The sequence below is a fragment of the Saccostrea cucullata genome, unplaced genomic scaffold (assembly GCF_032062105.1).
Source record: "Saccostrea cucullata isolate Sc308-1 unplaced genomic scaffold, CSIRO_AGI_Scuc_v1 ctg1717, whole genome shotgun sequence".
Taxonomy (NCBI): Eukaryota; Metazoa; Mollusca; class Bivalvia; order Ostreida; family Ostreidae; genus Saccostrea; species Saccostrea cuccullata.
This window is the reverse complement of record NW_026918318.1, coordinates 1-11,611: the sequence shown is the minus strand read 5'-3', so window position 1 is coordinate 11,611 and position 11,611 is coordinate 1. Positions and strand designations below refer to the sequence as shown.

Here is an 11,611-nt window from a genome sequence, read left to right as displayed (position 1 = left end):
AGATGTTTACCATTATTTTTTTGCTTGTATAAAGTATGCAAATGCTAGAAACAATCTTTTTAACCACCTATTTATGCTTGAAGAATTAGTTACAGTTGACACTAACCTGTTATTATGGGGTGATATAGATTTGCCTGTATCAACTAATATTAATATTTTTGCTGCTGTACATAGATTTATTACTGAAACATGTAGATTTAAAATTGATTAATGTTATTAATTAACTTGCATCACTTGAAAATTATTATAGATACTATATTTTAATGTATTATTTGCATGACATATTGTTATATTTATGGAGAGGAACTAGTAAGTTGTAAGAACTTGTTTCCAATCCATTTGATTCGTCAATAAAATATGTTCAAAACAGATGAACATTTATTTTTCAATCTTAATAAGCGCATCTGAAGCTTGTGTGTTAATTTTTTTTTGTTCTTCCAATTCGGATTTTAGTTGTGCATTGTCTCTATAGCACTTTGCTATTAACCGTTTTTTTCTTCTTGTGCTGTGATGTTCCTGTATGCGCTGAACAGGTGCGGTTTGTGGCGTAGAAGGTGGTGTTAGGATTTCATCTGCTACTTCTGCCTTTTTTCTTTGATCTTGCTTTATTTTTCTCCACTCTTTTCGCCGTTTTCTTTGTTCCCTTGGTGTCATATCCTTGATAAGTTTACGTTTTCCCACCGCCAAGTCTGTTTGGTACTTTCTTTTGCATTTTGCCAGATGTTCTGCTCTTTTGTCTGGGTCACTGTCTCTTTTCTGTCTATAACGACGCTGTTTTTCGACATTTGTCAGTGGCATTGTACTCTCTAAATATAACATAAAAATATTTTAATTTTATCTCATCAATTTCAAAAGTTTTCTAGAATTTGTAAATAATCAGCTGTAACTTGTAATGGATATTCCTTGATGTTACTTCTGAAATGTCCATGATGTTACCATTTATTTCAACAGTCATGTCTATATTTCTGATTGCTCTCTGGACTATCTCTCATGTATTTGCCTGTGTATCTGTATTTAATTTGATGTTTTTCAAGGACTTGGAACAAATATAAAGATTTGCAGTCTGATTTTCATTTGCTTTTATATTTGTCTGTCCAGAGTGTTACTGTGACTTTCCATAGTGTTACTATTTATTAAGAATTTTTATTTAGAACTAACATAATTTGTTTTATATTTTAAAAACAACATGTCACAAGATTTTCTTTTTAATAAAAGAAACAAAATTTTCAAATTTTATAACTATATCTGTATTAAAAATCTTTAATTAGACAAAATGTCCTTGGCATAACCAATTATATCCATTGTGTTACTAATTTCATGGTAACAAAATGGACAGTAACACCATGGACATATTTGCCAAAATTATTCCCCATTTAAATAATAACTACTCCCTAGTCTAAAAATAAATTATCATCTTCAACTGCTTCAGACGGAAATTTCAATGATAACTTTCTCAGAACTTTCCTCAATTGTTTGTCATCCTTTTACTCGTAACTACATGGAACTTCAAAATTATTACGGTTAAGGTAATACATACCTAGACATTGATATATTGGAAACCAACAATTTGGCGTCTGCTTTCAGTAGCAAAATGGCTGCACAGGAAGTGGTGTTCAGGGATACTTTATTAAAGAAGAGTTATTGAAAGGTAAATAACTCTTACGCGACCTCTTATGCTTTGGGTAACAGCATGGACACGGCAAAAGTCACGCTTGACTTTAGTTTAAAATTTAATATTTCGGTACTATTGGTTAAGACGGTTTTTTCGGTTATGATAAGTAATAGCATGTTTATTATTAAAACACTAAAAAGGGGGGATTTTTGTGAAAAAGAAAGGAGAATCAATCAATATAAGTGCTGCAAGCGGCGAAATCACATGAGAAATCTGACCATTGTGAGGTATTTGAGCTCAAAATTTTCTTTAATCCTGTGCATAAAAATATATCTTTTGGGGTTTTTTTAAATCTACATGCCACGATTTAATTTCAAAGCAACATTTAAGAGGTGTAATTATTGAAATTTAATTGTATTCTATCAATCACAAGAATCTGGACATTTTTTGAGAATGACCCATATACTTAATGCCATGTAAAGCGATTCCGTGGTCTAGTGGTATGTTTCTCGCTTCGCATGTGAGAGGTCCTGAGTTCAGGTCCCGGATGGACCACTTTTTTTGTCCCCCGCTTGAAAAGTGGGGGATATTAATTTGGGTTTGTCCGTCCGTCTGTCCGTCCGTCCGTCCGTCTTTCTGTCTGTCTGTAACGCTTTCGTTTCCACACGATATCTCGAGAACCCTTTGAGCTTTTGGAATGAAATTTAGCATAGCAATTTCCTATCGACTAAAGAAGACCCCTATTGATTTTGAGGTCAAAAGGTCAAAGGTCAAGGTCATGAATAAGCAAATTCTGTCTGTTAAAACACTTTCGTTTCCACACGATATCTCTAGAACCATTAGAGCTATTGCAATGAAATTTTACAAAACAACTCCCTGTGGCCCAATGAAGACCCCTATTGATTTTGAGGTCAAAAGGTCAAAGTTCAAGGTCGTAAATTTATACATTCTGTCTGTGTGTAACACTATCATTTCCGGGCGATATTTCAAGAAAATTTTGAGCTTATGCAATGTAATTTTATACCAAAACTCCCTAGGACGTCTCTCGCCCCTCTCAAAGTGCCCCGCCCCGTTTGTTTTATTAGTATTTATAGTATTACATGTCGCTATTTTTAGTGCAGGGGTATGAGGACAGTTATTGCGTATAAAACAGGTTCTCGGCGGACTTTATGTTCTTATTACATCTATTAGAACTGTTTAATAAAGGCTAAATAAATCAAACACTATGGATTGTGTAAAATTTTGAGAATACCGAACATGAAAACATGAATATATACATGTAAGTGACTTCAGTTCTGCATATACTTCACACAGAGTAAGGCGATTCCGTGGTCTAGTGGTTATGTCTCTCGTTTCAAATGTGAGAGGTCCCGGGATCGAATCTCGGTCGATCCTTTCTTTTTCTTTTTTTTTTTAAATACTTTTTTTTTTTTTTACTAAATGATAGTATTCAGCATGTGAAATGAAAAATTTATGAGGTTATAAAATCATCATTACAGTGTGATAAATATTCCATATAAAAAAATCTTCTATTTACATAATAAAGAATAAGCAATCAAATCTTTATATGCATATTGACATACATGTATTTTATTTGCTTCAGTATACATGTATACATTTAATAATTCTACAAATTCAGTCAGGGGAAGCCGACTTTTTCCCTAAGCGGGGGACACGAATTCTCTGAATTCGCTTGTTTTTTAAGAAATACTTTTCTTTTACTAAATGATAGGCCATATTTCAGACTATGTGGGCAAAAAATGTGTGGTTGAATTTCTTTCATATCATATATAAAGAGAGATTTTGTATCCTAGAACAAAATATCAAAGTTTCAGAAAAATTGAATTTGAGGAAAAATCTTGGCGTATTTATTGTGTCCTACTATGATTGGGAGTCTAGGCCATGCTTTTAATCTTGAAATATAATATAATTATGACTTGGTATTCTGCACTCAAAATAAGCATGCAAGCAATTATAGATTGATAATCATGAATATTTTACCGTCTACAATGTATGTTTATACCGGTATATTATTTTGAATAAACATAACTGTAACATATAAATGTAATTTATGAATGTAATTTTAAAAAGGTTATTAAAATACCCACGCACAAGATTTTCTGTTGAAATTTACAATATACATGTAACAAAAAATTATATTTTCCCGCGGTTTGCCAGTAATAGCGGGAAAATATTGTATTGACGGCACAGTGCATTACAATGGAATGTTCCATTAGTAGACAATAGCTATCAAGCGTAGAGAACAGGTTTTCGAAATGTAATTCAGGTATTCTCTTCTAGCCGCCGTGCGGCACGAGTTAGACGAAATTTTTTTTTTTTATTATTATTACATGTCAATATTAAATTGTTGTTATATAATTTTAGTTTATTCATATATGGTAATAAAGTTGCGAGGACCGTTCACAACTCCTGCTACATCCAGCGGCACCTGGCAACGGACACAGGTTTTCTAGAGTTTTTTAAAATCGATTTTAATCGTTTTATCTCTAGTTTTTTTCCTGGCCGGCCCTGATGCTGTGTAAAGGGGGTATTAAGAATTTTAACTCTTTCTCTACCGGCACATTTTAAGCGTTATTCAGACCTTTTGACATATCTTTATAAATCAATTTATAACTTTTATATTCAAAGAGTAATCTAGGCATAATGTATACCATTTTGTAGGGAATTTTCTGGAGATGATATTTCATAACTACGCAGGTACCTCACGACTTACCTTGCTAGTGGAAATTGAGGTCAAATGTCAATTAAGTGCAGAATTTTATTGCATTTTTGACACATTTTAATCTTCAAGTTAAAAATAAACAGTGATACACATTGAAATAGGAAATTCAGAATAAACCAACAAAAGGACATTATCCTTTACTACATTAATCACATAAACTTTTTTTTCAATTCTGCAAATAATGACTTTAAAGAGGTTGCTAAGCAACAGAGTATTTTTCAATTTTCAGGCAGTATTTCTTGTTTTTTGCTCATCCCACACACATTTATGCAATCCATTACATTGTAAAGTCAAATGTGGGGTAATGATACTGAAAAAAATATACATCAGATAATTGTCTTAAAGTTTGACCTCATTAGATTCATTTTTTTGGAGGTCAAAGGTCAAATAAGTGCATAATTTTAGAAATTTTTCCCAAAACTTTCATCTTTTTTGCTTAAATTTTGTAACGATGGATGCTAAAGAAGAAAATTCTGAATTTACTCTTTGAAGGCATCATACTGAATTGCAATATCCACATATTATTTTTGTTCAAATTTGTGTTAAATGACCTTTAAATGGTTGCTATGCAACAACAATATTCAATTTTTTGGCTTTATAGGTTTCTTATCTCTTATTCTAGACAGTTTTCTATGGTATCGTTGGTAAGATATAATAAAACAATGCACAAAATATCCAACAAATAATTGTCGTAAGTATTGACCCTGAAATTTCTGTTCTTTGGGGGTCAAGGTCATATCAGTTCAAAAATCTGCCTTAAATTGTAAGTATATATCAAATTTAAAATGTCGCAATTATTATGGACATATTGTCCAATAACTGACACATAAAATTGTAAACAACAAAATCAACAGAGATATCACAAAAGTGAATTGTTTTGTTTTATTTTTTTTTTCAAATCTTGGTTGTCATTCAAAAAATATATCTCTGACTTAAGTTAACTGGAATAAAATTTGTAAGATGTGTTCTCAAGTATTTCAATAATGACAAATACTATTAAAATCATATTAAGGTAAAAATGTATTTGCAACCAGTATCATTTTTAATTACACAATAGTGTACTTATTTTGTCATTTTCAAAAACTAAGTTAAACACATTTTTTGTCATCTAGAATACATTGTATAAGAAAACATTTACAATTTTTCTTTTCTTACAAGAATTATTTTACATTTTCAAGTATTTACTGGGTCACGTGTTAAAACAACTTTTGTCATTTTATAAGCATATGAAAAAACAGCAAAGATGGACAAGCATAGAACTTCAGCTACAATCTTTCACTCATCCAATTTATGCTCATATAATTACTGAATTTCAGTAGCCAAGGATTTCTTTAGTATTTGCTACTCTTCTCACAAACCCTTGACTTATGCTGTCAAAAGTAAGAATTCCTTATATCACATGACATGATCTTGAATAACCACTTGCATCATTGATAGAAATAAAGAGCATTACTAAAAGTGAAGTATCCGGCAAAGAATAATTAACAAGCAGACAGGCTTATTTGCTGGTAAGTTTGCACGTCTTTATCTCCAACTTTAGATTCCAGATCACATTATGTGCACATCATCTTCATGTTGAATGAACTCTCTGCCATCTCTCTGAAAGACCGAGAGAACTCCTTTGATCTGACCAAGGCATGATCAGTTTCTAAATGTATTCTGTCCCGACTCCTGTAACAAATTTTTAAAAAAAAGTTCTGAAAAAGCTTTTCTAATCGAATATGTATTTTTGATCAGATAATTCAGTTTATACCGAAATCTACAATTGACATATTGATATAACTTTCCTTTTATAATATTGTTCAAATGTCTTTATAAAGCATATCATATATAATATATTATATATGCAATATTTTGTCATACTTGTAGTTAAATGGTTTGGTGAAGTCAATGTATTATGACTGAAAAATTGCCAGCCTTGTACTAAACAATCATGGTTAATCAATTATAAATTTTAAAAAATAGCATAATTAACCATTAATTTTATCAAATGCATGAAGTATCCTATTTTAGTTTCTGTTGTCAGGGTTGTAAAGTGAAAGGGCATGTTGGACTGAAAACTGTTACTTCAGAGAAAAATTCCTGGGTCAAGTTGTTTATGTACATGGGCTTGTTTGTATGTTATTAAATGTCCCTCTCAAGAATTTCACTCTCATATGGAGACGCCACCACTTGTCGGTAGACATATGCAAATTTTGTTCTATACTCGACACTTACGGCTATTGAGCTGTGAGGGATCTTTTTCATGCCAGCACCTACTGCAACAAGGGACCTTAATTGGTTTATATAAGTATAATATAAGATAAGATATTTTTATAGTGTCTCATCAGAAGGACAGGTCTCCATGTCTCATAGTAAGATTCGAACCTGCGATGTAAGGATCAGCTCCTTACTTCGTGACTATATGGCAGAGGCTCTAGCCACTGCACCAGGCAGGCTACTCATGTACCTGGGAGTGTTGACTAATAGCCATCTAGTGGCAATGAGAAATTTTGACTGCAATAAAATTGACTTACTAATAACTAAGCACCTATGTCCTCCACATCATGGTCTTTTCTGTGCATGGTGGCCATTGGTGGGATTAGCAAGTGGTTCTTCACAGATGAAAGTTCTGAAGCCTTTGGTACCAGCACACTACACATGCTAAAAAAATTTATGTGTTTGTGTTAATTATGTCAAGTTTCATTTTTCTTTGAATGGTACTTAGAGGTGGTCATGAAAACTTACCCACTTCAAAAACAACACAAAAATAAGTCGAACTTATTCGAACCCATCATCTCAAAACACGGTTTGGATGTTCAAGCCAACAATACAAAAATTGATTTGTTTGATGTGCTCTGACGACCCGTCAAAATTGCCCCTACCCAATAAATTTTTCAGCACTTTAAACTTTTATATTTCTTTTTAAATTTACCAAAATTGATTCATTTTAAAGCAAAGATGTATAATTTCTATAGGATGCTTTTTTTTTAATATTAACAATAAACTTGTGTAGCTAAAAAACATGTCAAATGTGTACTGTTAAGATCTTTGATTTTATGACAGTAAAGATACAGTGAGGTTGCCAATAACGAATCGCATCCGTTAACGAATCACTTTCAGATGAAAATTCTGTATTTTTCTTATCAAAGTCCAATACTTAGCTTAACCTACCCTGTCATGCTGAATTATTCTTGCTTTTATCATTTATCATGAAATTATTAAATTCAACACGTTCAATGTCCTAATTTTTAAATAAACATGAACAAGCTTTTTTGTGACGCTGACCAGAAGCGTACATGCATAGGCGTCGGAACCGGGGGGGCTAGGGGGGACTTAACCCCCCACTTTTTTCCCAAATATATACTTAGTATAGACTAAGCCCCCCCACTTTTTTCCCAAAGATATACTTAGTATAGACATTGAACATTGCCTCGTAGGTTTAGCCCCCCCACTTTCCTTGGAAACGTCGCAGTATAGGTAAGAAATGGGTAAAAGGTGGTGTTTGGAAAAATGTTGGTACTGAAGTTCGAATCTACCCCCCCCCCCCCCCCCCCCCCCCCCCCCCCACGAAATAGGATTTTCGTGTTTGGGAAATTGACATTTATATTTTTGTCTTTTTTTTTTTTTTTTTTTTTTTGCTTGTCAGGTTTTTTGAGAAGGTTTAAAAATTTTTTTTTACACTTAGCCCCCCCACTTTCAATTTGCTTCCGACGCCAATGACATGCAAACAGACTACTTTCACTTTTCGGCACCGCTCCAATGTGAATCGTACATTCTAGGAAAATAAATTTGGTGCAGATGTTTAATAAAATTATGTGTCTAAAAGCACCGAAAGCGTCATACAATTTCTAAATCAGAAATTAATAGTATTCGCTTTAAAGTTGGGGGTATTTAGGTTTCCAATAACGAATCGCTGTTTCAAGAAATATGAGATGCAGGGATCCTGTCCAAATTATAATTTTTCTTATGCGGTATTTTGCACAGCAGTTACAGTAAAAAACAACAACAGAAGATGTCTACCAAAAGCGTACAATAAAGGTGGTTAAAATACACATAAACAAAATCAGCAGCCAAAATCAGTAAGAAGTGCAGAGCATGTGGATTCGAGAATGTCTCCCGGTGGTATATATGTGCATGTAAGCTAATGTGAAGACACCGACGATAGCGAAATAAAAATCGTCATGATTACCAAACAAATTTAAGATTTAGAATTTTTATTTACTTATCCCTTTGCAATTTAAACTTCCCTACTAAATCATTATTTCCAACAATACCCCGTTTGCAGTTTTCCTATTCCCTAAAAAAATTATTTCCAATAATCAATTTTTATTTCTTGTCATGAACAAGCTCGTATAATATAAAATGCATATTGCTAACAATACTTTTTCAATTCAACATCAAGCTAAATAAATTATAAACAGAGTATTATGATACCCCCCCCCTTTTTCAACATATACTAGTTAGTAAACATTTGATTTAAATTACACATTGAGAAAATGATATGCAGACTGCAGCCTTTTGCCTATATGGAATATATGCCACCACTGTCTTCACGTAAAAGGGAGAAAGAGCACTGTGAAAGCAGCTAGAGGAGAATGAGCTGTCTTATTCATTTCTATAGAGACGATGGACAGTTGAAGTAGACCCATATAAAGTGAAAGGACAACCTCCAGTATTTAATAAATCGGAATACTGGTATTTAGTCTACTGTGGATGTTTGAATGGAGAAATCCAGCAAATGAATCCCAACATCATTATTTGTAAAGTTGTCTCTGCTCATTGGAGGAAGGTGTTGGGTCTCGACATTTTGAAAATATAATTGTTCCTTTCAGCTTTATATAGGTATCTCTAAAGCCAGGCTCGTAGGAGGCAATTTCAGTTGGTGGGAGAGGGGTGCAGAGCCATGCATTTGCAGTTTAGGAGGCACTATCAACCACTAAAATTCCTTGACAATTAATTAATCAAGCATAAAAAGGTCATCTGACTTTTTTTTTTTTTTTTTTTTTTTTTTTTTTTGAGGGGGCACAATCATATATCTAGCGATATATTTTCTATCTAAATAGCAACAAAATTATGGGGAGGGGGTTTGGTAGCTCAATGAGTACAATTTTTGAATCAAAAATGAATTCTTCGGCTGTTTGCAGTTCATCACATATAAGTTTTTACGTCCTCTTATATCAACTAGTCATTTGTTTTCCCTTTGATTTCATTGTTGTTGTTTTACATTAATTGTCGGATGCAAACAACTCAAAAAATTCCTAGCTTTTCTACTTTTTTGGGGGGTGGGAGGGGGGTGGGTGGGGTTTGAAATATTTTAAGGCATAGTAAAACGTTACGTAAGAAGGGTATTTTTAAATTTACACGGTCCCGAACCAGAATAATCAGCTTTATGTCACGTGATTCGGTAATGGAGAAAATGATCCGGTAAAGGAGAAAACGTCATTAATACAAATACAGCGATAATTTTTTATTTAATCAGTGGTTATTGGGAAAATATATATGATGTTATAAGTAAAACATAGTACCACCAAACAATGTTGTAAAATGAATTTAACTCAAACTCAGGTACGAAATATCCAAGCAAATTTACTAAGTGATTCGATAACGGCAACCTCACTGTATCAATTTTTCAGCAGTGTAAACCACCCGAAAATTAACGACCTACCTACCAATCTTGAAAAATGTGGGTCGGAGTACATCGAACAAAGATATTTTATTGATCAGTCAACACAGTATTCGGATTCCATATTGAGAAAACAGTGACAATTGTAAACAATTTTGTCATCGAAAAAAACAACAGTTTTGTGATCGTTAAAAGAACCAAAAAGAATCATTTGTGGGTTACCGACGATGTCAAATCAGCGAACGGCTTCATATCACATGTATATGTGTAGTCAGGGTCCAGTCTATACTACTATAGTATATATAGGTCCTTGGTAGTCTATAATGTCTTTTCATTTCAATCAATGTACTTTAAAACACTTTTAAAGTTTTCAATCAATACTTACTCACATCTAATGCCAAAGAAAAGACCCGATGAATTGACATGTTCTCCATCGTAAGATAATCATGAAAATCCATGTTGTTGTTGTTTACTGCTACCACAGCGGAAACACGTGTTAGTCTCGATTAATATCAACTCATTCCGTAATGAGTCGTGTAAATGCGAGATTTTGTATTGAATCATTGTGTTTCAAAGTTGTTGTTTTTTTTATTTCATGTCAGTATATATTTATTTGTATTTTATATTAAGAATTTATTTTAAAGCAAACAGCAATAAAATCTGATTTTTTTTTACGTAGACCTTTAGGAATCAAACAATTTTTTATCAACACTGAATGAACTGGCACATTCTGACATTGCATAATTAAACAAAAATACATATGTACTACATTTCTCTAAAGGTGTATAGATGATTACTGTTTTTTAAACCTTTTTTTATTATAAAGAATTCTTTTTAAATAAAAATATTTAATTAAATATAATAGTACTAAACATGTTGTTCCGAATGAGGCGCAACGAAAACGACCTTGACGTTAAATATTGACTACATTCGAATTTTCTACAAAAAATTACGCTGAGGTTCAAAATTCAAATTATGGTAATTCAGAAAATACAGAAAATAAAGAGACCAGTGAAGGCTTGTTTAAATGGAAATTTTCTCCACTTTTAGCAGCTATATTTTGTTTTCCCTATTTCAACACAGAAATAAAGGTAAAACTGCGTTTTATTTAAATATTACGAATAAAACCCAGAAAAATCACATGCGTGAAAGAAAATTCTTGTTTTTACAAAATATTTAAAAGTAAAAGCAATAATTTTACATATTTTAAAAGCAGAGAAAATATCCTTTTTAAATATATTAATTTTATTTAAAGGATTTAATCAGGAAAAAATATATTAATCGTCGGGAAAATCGTCCTTGCTTTGGAAAATTGTGTCTCTTCAAAACGTAAAATCTATTCATTACCGATTAATAAGGCTCGAAATTTTTACAGAGTCTGAAAGTAGAGAAAATTTCCTAAAAGATGATATATAGATTATATACATTAATGCTATTATTAAAAAGATATGGGGGTCCTGTTATCGCGATGTCGCATCATGGAAAATATGCCAGCAGAGCTATTGCTATTCATAATGCCATGTTCACTAAAAAATCGTTGTTTATTACTTAAATGACCGCAGTAGAGTAATGAATGATGAATACGTATCACGTGAGCATGATGTTTGAACATAATTCACAACTGAATTCACAAAGCAGTAACAGGTAACTG

The 11,611-nt window shown here is 32.5% G+C and overlaps 1 long non-coding RNA gene across 1 annotated transcript; it reads right to left on the bottom strand.

The window, feature by feature from the left end:
* Nucleotides 1-4,953: 4,953 nt before the first annotated feature.
* Nucleotides 4,954-10,431, bottom strand: LOC134263047 (uncharacterized). Its single transcript, XR_009991169.1, has 3 exons — nt 10,346-10,431; nt 6,872-6,998; nt 4,954-6,026 (listed from the first exon to the last, which is right to left on the bottom strand). It is a non-coding gene; the product is annotated as an uncharacterized LOC134263047 (long non-coding RNA).
* Nucleotides 10,432-11,611: the final 1,180 nt, after the last annotated feature.